Source organism: Peromyscus leucopus, chromosome 14, assembly GCF_004664715.2.
Source record: "Peromyscus leucopus breed LL Stock chromosome 14, UCI_PerLeu_2.1, whole genome shotgun sequence".
Classification (NCBI taxonomy): domain Eukaryota; kingdom Metazoa; phylum Chordata; class Mammalia; order Rodentia; family Cricetidae; genus Peromyscus; species Peromyscus leucopus.
In genome coordinates, this window is record NC_051075.1 from 36,070,226 (window position 1) to 36,082,660 (window position 12,435).

At 39.2% G+C, this 12,435-nt stretch overlaps 1 pseudogene; it reads right to left on the reverse strand.

Moving 5' to 3' along the window:
• Nucleotides 1-2,942: 2,942 nt before the first annotated feature.
• Nucleotides 2,943-5,291, reverse strand: LOC114684547 (annotated as a pseudogene).
• Between the last annotated feature and the right edge of the window lie 7,144 nt (nt 5,292-12,435).

The window sequence follows — 12,435 nt, forward strand, 5'->3', positions numbered from 1 at the left end:
GTCATGTTAATTAGGTTTTCTAGGTATACAAAGATATATTTCAGATAGATAGGTAATCTTCAAACACTTCAAAGACCTACAGAATATGGCATTTAAAATGTTTTAATAATTTAGACTTTTCTTGACGTGTCTGCTCCTAGTGGCACTGAATTACTTCAAAAAGGATGATGGGCATCAAAGAAACATCATATGGAGTTGTTTTCCTTATGGCAAAAGCCAATCATATGGGCAAACAAACTTCCCTCCCCTCAATTACTGACAGTCACTATTCAAACTGGACCTGCAGGACACAAAATAAGGTAACTGCCAAACTTTGCCAAGAGAGTTAGGACAATCCTTCAAAATTCTCTGCTTCACAAGAAAGCCTGCCAGATATGCTAGACCTATAGGCCAGCGTTGGATGCCCCAATGTTACAGAGTAAATGGGTGACTCTCTAAGCAGCAAGATGTCCCTGTCATTAGGTACATTTCACCCTTCTGGGGTCTTTGATGGAGTTGAAGACTAAATAATTATAATTATAGTTTTCCTTGGTTATAATAAAAAGTAAATTGGATACAAAACTTTAGACCTGCCAAGATAAGATAAATAGTTATTTTCTCTAATTTTGCCAAATGCAAATGGATTGATATTGTTACTGTAATTCTTACTTAATAATAGCTTTTGTAGTATATAGTTTTACTATGTTAAGGATAAGATCTTCCTTTTTAATTAGACAAAAAGGGAGAAATGCTGTGGAATAATCCTGTTCTACACTAGGAATTTGTATTACTCTCATTGGTAAATAAAGAACTGACAGCCTGGTAGCTGGGCAGGAAATTAGGCAGGAAAGCCAAACTGAAAACGATGGGAAGAAGGAGGGTGGAGTCATGAGAGACTCCAGCCAGCCACTGAGCAAGAAGGATGTGTAGAAAATGAGGTAACAAGTCATGAGCAACTCAGCAAAGCATAAATAGAAATATGGGTTAATTTAAGTGTAAGAGTTAGCTAGTAACAAGTCTGAGCTATCAGTCAAGCATTTATCATTAATATAAGCCTCTGAGTGATTATTTGGGACCGGGCATCCAGGACAGGAAATGTCTAATTACAGCCCTCGTCATTTTCTATGTCCTACTTCATATTACCCACATCCTGCTATTCCCTTCTCTATACCCACCCCAGTGGTCTTTTTTGTTTGTTTATTTGTTTTTGTTTTTTGCTATTTAGTTGGAAAATTTGTATGCACAATAGCTCAAAGGACAACAAGATTTTTACTTTTCTTTTTCTGTACTTTGTCTCCCATGCATGGCAGAGCAAAATAGACAACTTTCACTGTTATTTCAATGATAAGGCAGAAAGAACTGGGAATGTACACGCTTTACTATCAAGGAATTATACCAATATACATGACGTCTTCAACAGGGACTGCTAAACACAAATCATACATTTTATTGATCGTGTAAAAGCCGTGTTATCCTGAGTGGCAATTCTCCCCTGCAAATGTCTTTTGGGTTCCTTGCCTGTGCCTCCTCCATCAGACTGTCAATCATCACTTCCATGCTATGGCCACTTTCAACATTTTCCTTCCCTATTTTTCAGTTTGCAGTTTCTTGCCTACTGTGAGCTAGGAGACTGAATAACCTAGTTTGTTTAAAATGTATGTTAAAGAACTCATTAAAGCCCTGGCCCTAGGAGTAAAGAACATGCCTTTATAACCATGATGTTAACCTTGAAAGATGATTTTTTTCTTACTTCTGATAGCGGATTGCATTCCCAAGGGTGGGGTCGTCAGAAAGTCCACCTCTGAATAAGAAGTTCATTGATATAATTCAAAGCATAGCATGTATCATTCTCCTTCTTTAAAAATGACACAATAAAGTCCTTGAAATTTAAACCATGGGCATCATGTTTGAGCTTACAATGGGAAATCAAAGCCCAGTAATTTATTTCCAGAGATGTCTATAAAAGGAAAGCCCTCCATTAGAAAGTAATGGGTATGTTTTCATAGAATAAAGTGTATTTCCAGTTTTCTTTCCCATGAGAATATTGACTTCAGTTGCTCAAGGTTTAGAGAGCTGACCCAGCTGCCACTGTGGGGCTTCCAATCAAGCACCTTCAATTGTGAGAGACCAGGTCATAAACTGTGCCAAAAATCATGAGCTAAAAATGAAGATATTTCCTTATAATTTTTTAAAGGACCTCAGACTATAAATGAGCTCACAGTCAGATCAACCAGAAAATTCATAATCATTGAAATAACTACCTTTTACAGCTGTTACCTCATTCAGCATCCTGGTCCCTGAGAGGAACAACAACCTCTTTCACAGCTGAGGTCCTTAGCTCCAGAATGTTCAATCTGTCAGTACCAAAGATGCTTCTAGTCACCAGCAACCAGGCATCAGCCACACAGAGCCAATTCAACAACACTCAGCAACCCCCAGAAGCATGTTAGAAAGGTCTCTGGCTCTGGTTTCTACAAGCAAAGACATTTTGCATTAGTTCCCTGGAACAAGAGCTCTCTCTTTCTATCTGCCCTTTGTTTAATTTTGTTTCTCTCTTTTATTTCACCTCTCATTTGTTAGTAAAAGAAATGTTTTTGTTCTAGCAGATAAGGGATCAAATGTACTCCTGTTCCACGAATAAAGTCCTCATTAACCTCAGCCTGTACACCCTCCTCTGCAATGCAGTATTCACATTTGCTGTCTGCTCTCTGCAGTAGCTGCACAGCCCATCTCCTGTAAAAGGATTAATAGGATTTGATTCTTGTGTTGGAGAATAAAAATAAGTCTTCTGCATAATAGTCAATTAATTCATTCATTTCTTTTTTCTATTTTTAGAAACAATTTTATATAAGTGGATCCTTTTACAGGGAAGAAATACACATATAGAGCTTCCAAATTGTGAGTATGGATCCCTGCCTTCACTGGGAAATGGATTCCAGCTCGCTCATTCATCTTGTCCACACCTATGCACTCATCTTTTTAAGCAAAGTCTCCACCCCACTACTGGCACTTTTTTTTTTTTTTAATCCATGTAAGACTTGGGCTCCTCAGTACACCTTTGATTTCATTTACAACTTCCTGGTCACAACTCTGAAAAAAAAAAGGCTGAAGAGAATAATTATACCTTGATTGATGCTGGCCCTTTTTTCATGCCAACATGCTCCAAACGTATTTTGCAAAACAACCTTCTCTTCCATTTCCTTTAATCTTTGTATCTTGCTTTATTAGCCACTTGAGAACTAGATGTCATGCAGGATGCTAGGTCGCACGAATCTCTCCGTTCTTGCTACCACAATGTAGCAGCTCTGCCACTCACTGCCAGACTGGTGAGGCCATCTGTGGAGGCTGAACGTCTCCGGTAACAGAACGCAGGATATCAGACACCGGCACACACGCAGACTCATCAGCACTGCCTCCTGAGCATATCCTTGCAGCTAGCTTAACAAAGCCGGGCAGATGGATTCCAAGGTCCCACATGGTGGGCCACAGTGTCATCGCCATCTTTCTACAGAACCGTGATGATTTCTCGTACCACGTGGGAAGGAGCTCTGGGATTCAGCAAACACAGTAGGACATTCCTTCTATGTTTTTCAGCTACTATGTTGGATAAAGAACTGATGATTTCTGATATGATTATATGATCCACAAGCTTAGTGTCAGCAATACAATCAAAATGAGAGTATTCTTCTCTCAAAATGAGAGCCACCTTCTCAACATACATCTTTCTTGTTTCCTTAGTCACTTTCCTATCCTTGAGTGTACCATGACAGGCGGTGGATAGCAATGAGGTTACCATCATGTATGGGGGCCAAGTATATCATTGTTTTCTGGATGTTTTCAATTAATTCTGATTGAAGTTCTGGGGGTGCATGGGTTTTAAAAAAGTCCAAGAATACTTTATGAACCAGTGTGTGCTTAATTTGGGGCCATTGGAGTCGAAATCTGCTTCATTTCATTCATAATGAGCTCTAATTTCCCTGGCTGTACCTCCAGCACCTTGCACCTTGTCCAGAGTTGGTTGGTCTGATGACTTGTAAAGCTGAAACGTGTTCCCATAGAGCTCTCCCGTCAGCACGTTCCTCTGGTCCAAAATGGCTTTTTCACTGTGCATACTCCACAATGGCTGTTGTCGCCCAGTGCACAGCATCTTCCTCACGTGGCCTTTAAACCTTCTGATTATCTCTGCATCCTGCTGTTTACTCCTAAACAAGCGAAAAAAAATTAACAATATTCTTGGAATATTTAGTTTTACTTAATTCAACCAAATCTCCCCACAGTTTGTCAAAAGCCTGCACTCTGTTACCATACTGAACGAAGCACTGGATCACACGTGTTGAATCTGTGCAAAGGCATAGTTTTAATTTCCCTTTGAATCAACTTCTGCAAATCATTCATTCACCAACTTCACTTTTTTTTTTTTTTGTCACAATCTTTTCTCCCAATCTGTTGGCTCAAACCCCAAGGTTCAGCTTATCACTGAGTGCCTGCTCGGCTTCATCTCTCTCTTCCTCTGCTTGAAGTCTGCCCATTTGGGTTTCCGTCTCATTTGTTTACTGTCTGGCTGAGATTTTTCTCTTCCTGTTGAATTTATTTGCGCCCTGTAATTTTCCTTCGGTCCTCTGCCCTCTTGTGGCTTGTTCTTGAACTGCTCCACACTCTTTGCAGGTTCTAAGTAATTTTAGGCTCACCTTCCTTAACAGCTTTCCTTGGGCTGTCTCTGAAGAACTGGAACCAATGTTATTATGAAATGCATCCTCTTCTTGTGATGTCTTTGGACTCTTTCCTCTGATTTTATTTTCTCTCTTTGACTTCTGTCATAGCAACTGGCACATATGGGGCAGAGGCACATGAGCTAATTCATTCATTTCTTTACAAAAAAATCTATACATTTAGTAGCAGATTAATAAATTAATACTGTCCTCCCCTGTATTATCTACTACTGAATAAAATATAACACAAAATTTAGCAGCTTAACAGAACAAAAACGTTGCTTCGTTTCTTTGGGTCAAGAATTTTAATATTTCCCTTGTTGATTTATAATACAATGGAGAGCATAGTTTGACAAATTCCTGGTAATGTTGTGCTGTGATGAATACTGCCCATACATAGACCCAGCCAGAGAGGAGTATGATATGACGTGGAGATGTGGGCTGTAATGTTCACAGAAATGGCTAGGAGGCTCTCAGAGGGAAGGCGTGTAGCCCCGTGGGAGTGCGACAGTGACGAGCAGGAGCCTCCCGTGTTCTGAGAAAGAGGAACGTACCTGAACTTGGAACGAGGAGCCAGAAGCTTTGCTCTAAGCCCATCGCCATGTTTGCACTGAGACCGCTGGTCCTAGGGTGTGGTGACCTGGGCAGGGAGATGAGAGGAGGAGCACTCCCAGGAGACGTTGGTATCTTCAGTGGACAATTTTGGTATGACTCCCAGGCAAGCCTACCACACTTTCTTAAGACTGTTTTAAAGTCTAACATGCTTCTATCCAACCCCCCTGTCAGCCTCCCCTTTCTTCTATTTGAGATATGCCTGGCATTGATGTCTAGAAGCTCTCGAAATCTCAGCCAGGTTTCTCCCTGTTTTCTCCCACAGATATCATCTTTGACAAATTCATTACATATTTAACCGAGTCTTGGTGTTGATTTACCAGTGAACCTAGACTAACATGGGGGAAAGGAAGGCTTCCTACAATAACATTGTTGAAGCCAATTTATTGGGAAAAGACATTATATAGTTCTGCTAAGAAGACCTTGTTCAGGTAGATGGTTTACTAGATATCAACACTTAAGTGATATATAGCCCTTTACCTGCATCCATGTTTCTCTTGAATAATTCCAGCAGACCTTTACTTACTTCGTTACCTTTACTTACAGCATAACATGACAGATTTTTTTTCTAGATAATCAACATCTAAACTATAATAACTATTTATAGAGGGTTGTAAAAAATTCATCTACCTAACAATTAGGAAGATAATTATTAAAAGAAAAGGTTAAAATATTAGGGTGTTATAACAAATTAGTGGAGATATATATATATATATATATATATGCATGATACATCAATATAGTCACCCATCACTCAATGGCAAAGACATTTTCTAATAATGTGTCACTGAGTGTCTTGCCATACATAAATATTATGGTGTGTGCTTAAACCAATCTAGGCATTCTGGATTAACCACTTGACACAGGTCCTTGATGCAGTCAAGGGGTATGGCAACTAGAAATATGTGAGACTGCTTGTGTGAATCTGTGGTTGATACATTGTATACTCCAATAAATTTATCTGGGGGCCAGAGAACAGAAGAGTCACTATATTAAACATAGAAGTCAGGCAGTGGTGGCACACACCTTTAATGCTAGCATTCTGGAGGCAGAGATCTGTCTGGATCTCTGAGTTCAAGGCCACACGAGGAACAGAGCCTGGCATGGTGACACACACTTTCAATCCCGGCACTTGAGATGTCATATCTTGCTTAGGAAAAACACATGCTTTTAATCCCAGGAAGTGATGGCAGGAAGCAGAAAGGTATATAAGGCATGAGGAACAGGAGCCTAGAAGCTTTTTAAGTTTTTAGGCTTTTAAGCTTTTAACAGCAGTTCAGCTGAGATCCATTCCAGTGAGGACTCAGAGGCTTCCAGTCTGAGGAAACAGGATCAGCTGAGAAGTTGGCAAGGTGAGGTTGAATGTGGCTTGTTCTGTTTCTCTGATCTTTCAGCGTTCACCCCAATACCTGGCTCTGGGTTTGTTTTTTATTAATAAGACCTTTTAAGATTCGTTCTGCGTGATGCAGTTCACTGTTTTAAAGTAAACATTTTATAAGTAGGAGTTCAGTGTAAAATAATGACTAATAGTACAGTGTAATGAATTAATGAACATGTAAACAAGCATCTTTGATTTCCTACATCAAAAATATTCTTAGTCTCTGTGCACACAATCGATAAATGTACACGTCTTTATTTCTTTCAAGTCAGTTCCCAGTCCTTCTTATAAGCACATTGCCAAGCTCTTTTGTCACTGGATTTGAGTTGTGTTGGAAAGGGAGAGGAAGGGAAAAAGCAAGCTCTCTGCCCCCTTCCCCTCACCCCTGTTTCTTTGTCATGGAAGTATCATTTAGAATGAACACATCTCCATAATTCAACCTTTTACAGAAACAGCTCTGCCTTAACTTTAGTCCACCAGACAGCACATTGTCCTTTTAATCCTCCAGAATTAGTAGCTTCTTGCTATCCCTAGCCTCTGAATTATTCCGTTGCCCCTTATTACCTTTATGTAGCAAATGGCCGAATGTTACATCCACTCTGGTTGAAGTATCTAGGGCAGTTTCCGCTTCCTCACATCAATCCAAAAAGGAAAAGGCAGTCTCCTCCAATTTATCAAACCCTACTAACTGACTGCCAGGGATTTCTGTGATGGCATTATACTTACAGACTTTTATATACTAGCATGAAACTTAATCAACCACATGATGCAAATAATGCATAACTGCATTTTCACCAGCTAATCAAAAGCAGTGGCACCCTAGCTCAGCACATCTAAGGATCAGTCCTCCTTTCTTTTGTCCAATACAGGAGCCACTAGTCAAACAGTACAAATAACACAGAGGGGATATGACTTCAAGCCACTAAGATATTAAGCATGGAATCTGTTTTAGTTTCATTTGATGAACAGAATAATGTCAAACATTTAAAGAAATTTCCTTTGTCTCTTCTCTCTCCTTTAAAAAGGAATGTTCTCCTTTCTATTCTTTGTGCCATACCTGTGCCAAAACCTTACTCTCAATGCCAAGACAGGCTTAGCGCTTTTTACTGTGACCTTGTATGGACCAGCCTTCTTGTCCTCCTGTCTCCCCTTTTTTCCTACACAATCCCAAATGATTGCATATGCATGTGTCAAGCACTTAGCAGGACAAGTGTTCACAATTGGAGGACCCTGTCACTGCATGTACTCATCATCTCAAAGTAGAGGTAGGAAAAGGGGAGCTTGAACTCTCCATAGGAAATGACCTACTTAGGGAGACCACAGGGGTTCAAAATCTAGTTCCTCACAAACCAGCTGCCTGACAGAGCACATTATTCTACCCCTGGACCTCTGTTTCTCCACTTGTAAAATCAAGAAAATAGTGCTAACCTCATAAAACTGTAAGGGGAATCAAATGAGTTTATTCCTACAAATTATTTATAAAAACAAGCACTTGACCCTATTAAGAAAGGGCTCAGCAGAGATATATTCTAGAAAACACCACACAACACACACACACACACCACTTCTGAGAACCATAGGATTTCCTGGCAAACTGGAAAACCCTATCATAAAAACAAAATAAAAACCTGCCTTCACTCTTAATGGTATTACACAGAATGCAAACAAGGACTGTATATTTTATATAAATGTATAATATAATAGGATTTTCAAGAGCAACATGTGCTTCCAATGGGTGGGGGAGACCATGAAAGTGGTTTTGCATTTAAATATGTAAGCCACAATCAGAAAAGTTAGAAATCTTTTATGTTACCAGTTTTCTTTGGAAGAAAAATTGTCCTTGAGGCAGCTGTATCTGCAGACCCCTTGTTAAATGTCAAAACTCCATAGCAATTATGTTATTATAAGGTAAAATGGATGGTGTCAAATACGCTTGCTTCCTGAAGCACTGTTTAATCTACTTCAATAACCTTTTTAAAGATTAAGATGAAAATTGGTATTTTATTATAAGTCTGTTTCAGAAATTTTAGATAATTTAAAGTTGCTGCATCATTCTGTTAAAGGTTAAAATTCACCAATTTTTTTAAAGTTGTCATCACAGCCTAGTAAACTTGAATGTTCAAAACCAAGTGTACTAATTCCCTAAACTATTAAATTTCTCTCTTGAAACACAACACTGAGAGCTGTACTCTTCCCAGAACATATTTTTCTGATGAATGACAGCACTTAAGCACTTAGGGCCCGATGAAATGTATCCTCACGTGGCGACTTCATGCAAGAGAGAAGTCTCACTCAGAAGCTTTGGGAGTTCCCCTGAGACACACATCAGCAGCTTAGCCTCTTTGAAAGTTGTCGATGTATCTTGCATTTAAAAGTTGAACCTGGGTAGAGGCAATCTTTACAGGGGCTTTGCAAAACCTACAAATTATCTAAAAAAATAATTTCTGTTGATATTTCTCTGCTGTGACCACTTGTGTTTATACTTATTCTTCACAATGATCATTTGTAGATACAGCCTGTGCTTCAGGATGACCAAAGAGTGAGTCAATATAAAAAATAAGGCATTCAAAGCCAATGTACTTTTTTTTCTAATGGGTTCTCATGCTAGTTTAGGAGGGCCTCGAACTCACTATGCAGTCTATGTCAACAAGGATAGCATTGGATACATCGACCTCCCAAGGGTGTGGCTAATTTATAGGGTGCTGCAGATGGAAAACATGATTTGTATATGCTAGGCATGAATTCTATAAACTGAGCATATCACCAGCACCTCTTTTTCTTGTTTTTTACTGAAAGATATTATGATCACAAACTTCAGAACCCAATAGTCCTTATTAGCTGTGTGACCTTGAACAAAATACTCAATATCTCTAAGCTTTACCTTCCTCCCCTTTCACAGTGGAACAAGGCCAAAATTACATGGAATATAATTTTGAAGGCATTTGGATGAATGCCTGACTCATCAAATATTATTTTTTCTGCTTTTTTCTACTCTTCCAAACATTGTTTTGTGGGGGCCAGCAAAATGGCTCAGGAAGTAAATGTACTTACTGCCAAACCTGAGTTCAATCTTCAGTCACAAGAAGGAAGGAGAGAACCCAAACCCACAAGTTGTTCTCTGACCTTCACACATGTCCCCATGCACAAAAAAACATACACATAGTGTGTGTGTGTGTGTGTGTGTGTGTGTGTGTGTGTGTGTGTAGTTAAAAGCCAATTTGTATTTACCATACCATCATGTCATAGTTTTCAGTCATAGATATTTTAGTGACTATTTTTTAGGCTAAGTACATTCTACAAAATAAATTCTATGTCACTATGGCCTCTCTTTCTTCAGTGGGAGAGTTGACAGCACCCTTCATGGATGTCAAGAGATAATACCACTGGACCTGCAGCTAAGAAGATTCAGTGAGGTCTCAGTTACAGCCTCTGGACTTTCAGTATCTTATATCTTATAATATCGTGTTGGGGGGGGCAGAAAATGGGACAGATATTATAATAGTAGGGACTGTAGCCATTTACCCTAGAGAAAATTGTAAAAGAAAAAAATGTACAATCACCAGGTCATATGAAGCACTTAGCTGACTAAAGGGACAGAAATAAAAAAATTAAGTGGAATAATTACAAGCAAACCAAAGCATGGAGGTAAGGGAATCTGAAAGAAAGTGTTGGAATGAGGGGTCGATTACAGTGACTCCACCACTGATTCAAGCGCCACAAAGTTAACCAGAAACTCTGTATGTGTGTGACTCCTTGTTGCTGACCCATTGAGTATGTTGGTTGATGCACTGGAGGTTATGAAAATAAATCAAGGTTTGACCATCAAAGAACTCCTGTTAGAAGTTTGAGAGCCTCAATTCAGTCTTTAACATGAATCAGAAAAGTAGTAAGTATTTGAAAACGGTGAAGTTACAAGAAACATACTTGTGTTTGAGAAGCGAAGTGGGTGATAGAGCATCACACCTTTTCAAAATGAGATTGGGCCATGTTCCAGGTGGAGTGGCCAAAGCCAGCTTTGTCTTGGGTTTATCACGTCCAGGGAGGATATCAGAGCATGTAAGAAGCAAGACTCCCTGCTGTGCACTAGCTGCCCCTTGCTCCTCCACTTCTAGTATATCTTCCCATCCGGGTCTAAGGTACATTTTCTTCAAACTAATTCCATCACTACTCTGAAAATAGGCACGGACCCCATGAGTGGAACAAGAGACACTGAAAATGTCAGGTCCCATGTAAAGGTTACTCAGCAGGGACATATCTTACTCCAGCATGCCCCGCCTCCTTTGACAGGAGAATTGAAAAGGTTTCCAATGCCTGTTAGACAATCTTACTGGAAAGGTCCTTTTATCTCTTTTAGTTACAGGATCACAGGAAGCTGAAGGTCTGGATTTTCAATAGAAGATGAAGGTCCACTTCATCTTAAGTTTAAAACACAGGGGATCATAGTACCACAATAGGACAGGCAGATCCTGGGACAGAGCAAGCCGCTGTATTTCCAGAGGGAATTATCCAGGCAAAATTATTAGTGGGAGCTTTGATAGGCTCACTTATACTGTTATGTGGGACCTTCCTTTGATACTGAAACCTCTGGTTCTTTAACACTCAAGGATAATAGGGTTAACACATTTATGTAGTCAAAATAGTGACATTCAGTGACATCTTGTTAGTGTTACAGGTAAAACTGGCTGAACTTTCTGCATTGACAGTGATCAGCCATCATGATGATGGGAGTATGCTTGGAGGATGGCACAGCGTGCAAGATTCTGTTACAGCAAATGCCCTCCAAAAGGACTCCATGCCATCCATTTCAGCATCCTTACAGGAAGAATGACTTCAGTGGTCCTGTGGATGTGACTGTTTTGCCAATGAGAGTGATGAGAATGTCCATTCAGAAAAGTCAGTGGATTTATCAGGTTTATTCAACTCTAAGTCCTTAGGATCTGCTGTCATTAGCTTGAGTAATAACTGTAGCATCTGTAAGTGGAAACAGTCTTTTACATGAATAATCACTTCACTGAACAAGGAAAGGTTAAGGGGAGATACCAGAGATTACATTTCAGTATAGGAGTTATCCTTAGCTTCTGCTCACTTTAACTGTTACATATTAAAGAGAATTTTATAACTTCTATGTGCTGCAAAAACTTGGTGTCATTGTCAAGCAAGATTTATGACTAGAAAACAGGAAAATTCCCTAAAAAATGTTTATTTTAAGAATTGTTAATCATAACGAATTCTTTGTCTTTAACCACTTTAAAATTAATGATTCCACAAATCACAAGGACAAAGATAATTAGAAAATTAACCTAGAGACAAAATCGAAAGGAAAAGGGATGCCACATAGATCTTTGAAATCTTAAATAGTTTGAAGAAACACTTCAGTATAACTAACATAAGTTGGATGTGGGGCAGCATCATTTAAACAGGAGTATGCTTAATGGCAAATAGTGCTGTTGTCATATCTCCTGGTAGTGAGTCTAGAAACAAAATCATCAGCCACTACATGGAATTAAGCGTAGTTCATAAATAACACTTGTCTCATAATAGACTGCACTAAGCTAGATAAATACATAACAGTTTTCATGTAAATGCTGACTTGCTACTGGCACTAAATTATTTTAAAATGTATTCTATAAAGGAATATATGCACAAGGCTAATGTAAAAAGCCTCATTATCGATCGGTTTAATAGTTTCAGTGAGTTGGGAATTAGCCCATTCTTTGGCTCACACCCAAGAAATTTGCAATGATGAGAGAGGCAGCT